The sequence below is a fragment of the Ictalurus punctatus genome, chromosome 12 (genome assembly GCF_001660625.3).
Source record: "Ictalurus punctatus breed USDA103 chromosome 12, Coco_2.0, whole genome shotgun sequence".
In the NCBI taxonomy this organism is placed as follows: domain Eukaryota; kingdom Metazoa; phylum Chordata; class Actinopteri; order Siluriformes; family Ictaluridae; genus Ictalurus; species Ictalurus punctatus.
The window spans coordinates 27,940,929-27,943,534 of NC_030427.2; positions in this window are offsets into that span (position 1 = coordinate 27,940,929).

Consider the following 2,606-nt stretch of genomic DNA (forward strand, 5'->3'; position numbering starts at 1 on the left):
CCCCCTCGAGATAACGATAAGACCAAGGTCCCTCCCGGTTGTTTAGTCGTCTTGCTTACGTCATTTTTTTTAACCTAGGGAATTGAGAATCCTGGTTTCTGACTACCTAGGTAAAAGAAAATCCTGGTTTTTGACAACCTAGGTAAATGAGAATCCTGGTTTTTGACAACCTAGGTAACTAGAAACCCTGGGTTTAAAACCCCTGGTTTCAATTCTATGGGTAAGTGAAATAGGCCTTTTCTGGAAACCTATGGGTTATCTAGTGTGTAAATACAGTATAAATACTGGAGCTTAAGCTCAGGATATGGGGATCACTTTTGAGAATTCTCATCGGTGTGGATCTCGTGTGGTGGAATGGAACAATAAAGCTGGACCCTTGCTTCTTCTCACTCACGGCTGGTGTATTTTTTCTATCTCCAACTGGGCTCAGAGGTAGATGTGAGTATTGGCTTCTAAGTTGAGTTTTAAATGTTTTTGGGTAATAGGCTAAATTCGAGCCAACAACATATATGCATATATACACTGTACAGCACTGTGCAAAGGTCATCAATAATTATTTAGCAGTAAAAATGATTATAAATGTACAGTACATTAATTCCATTTTCAGTCAAACAGCCACACATGCAGGTTAATATTAAAAATAAAATATTTATGATTTTATACTCTCTTAACTGTTCAGTAGTCTGTGATTTATGATCAGTAACAATAATGATGGAAAATTATATTCAACAGAAAGTCACACAGGTCTTCAACAGAAAGAACAGGATGAGTTTTTTCCAACATGAAGATCTTGATTTAATGCCGCACACTGACACATGATGATGAAGATGATGATGAAGAATGATGATGATGATGACGATGATGAAGAATGGTTTCCTGTGATGTAATTAACAGTGTATATAACACTCCCTGTAATAACACTGTTATTACAAAACTTCTGAACAAGTCTGATTTAATTTTTAAATCAGTCAAAAAGATGTCAACAGTACATCGCGTGTGTGTGTCTTTTAAAAGCTGCATATTCTGTGTATAAACAGATGTAATATAAATACATAAATTCAGAAAACACATGAATACTTAATGTCATAAATAATATGCAAATACATATTAAATGTAAAGAAAAATAAATATGATTAGAATGCATTTTTTTCTGTCTTTTTTCTGCCACTTCCGCTTGTCCGAACCTCCACCATATGGACTCCATCACTTGTGAATGGAGCTTCCAACACCCGGGCCTCAGGCCCTGCCTCGCCAGGATGTCTGCCCCTACATTCTGACTGCCCGGAATGTACATTGCACTCACTTTCTCTCTGCCCAGAGAAGGATTAGTTGCGCCTGCCTGAACAAAGGGCGTGAACGCAACCCTCCCTGGTGGTTGATATATGAGACCCCCGCTGTGTTGTCGGACACAACTAGCACATGGTGACCTCTCAACCGAGGAAGAAAGAATTTCAGTGCTAGTAATACGGCCCGCATCTCTAGGCGATTTATATGCCACTCCAGATGAGGGCCGCTCCAAAGACCGTGAGCTGGGTAGCCATTTAAGACTGCACCCCAGCCCGTGAGGATTGCGTCTGTCATTACCGTCTTGTGGTAAGGAGACGCCCCTAGAGTGTGACCCAAGGCTAGAAACTGTGGGCACCTCCAAATACTCAGAGCACATAGGCATCGCCGTGTGACACTGATTACTCTCAGAGGTTTCACCCTTGGATGAAACCTCAATTTTTCAGCCACCACTGAAACGGTCTCATGTGCAATAGGCCCAACAGTATGACGTTGGCTGCTGCTGCCATAAGGCCCAACAGTCTCTCATAGAGACTGGAGGGGATGCCCAGACCTAGCTTTATCTTGCTCAAAGTAAGATAGGATCAGTCCTACACGTGTTGGGGATAGATACGCCCTTGTCGTAGTAGAATCCCATAAAACCCGTAGGAAAGTTGTCCACTGCACTGGAGAAAGCATACTTTTCTTGAGGTTCAACCTGAGCCCCAAGCTCCTCATGTGGGCGAGAACAACATCTTGATGTTGAACCGCTTGTTCCCTGGATCATGTTATAATACATTAGTCATCCAGGTAGTTTAGTACACGGATGCCCTGGTGTTGCAAGGGAGCCAGAGCAGCATCCATGCACTTTGTGAAGGTGGTAGGGGATAAAGCTAGCCCGAAGGGAAGAACCTGATATTGCTATGTGTGGTCTCTAAACGTAAACCTCAGGAACTTCCTGTCACTGGGCAATATTCCTATGTGGAAATATGCATCTTTCAGATCTATCATCACAAACCAGTCCTCGAACTGAATCTGTGGCGCAATAAGTTTGAGAATCAGCATCTTGAACCTGTATGTCCGAAGAGTACTGTTCAGATGACGCACATCTAAAATTGACCGCATACTCCCACTTTTTTTGCAGACCAAAAATAACGGCTGTAAAAACCTCCCTCCCTTAGGGAACGGGGTACATATTCTATGGCCCCTTTTTCCAAGAGGGATCTTACTTCCTGCGCTAACGTTGGGCTCTGGTCTGTGCTGACTACTGTGGTGAGCACACCTCTGAACCGGGGGGTCGAACTATAAACTGGACCCGGTAACCCTTTTCTACGGTAGACAGA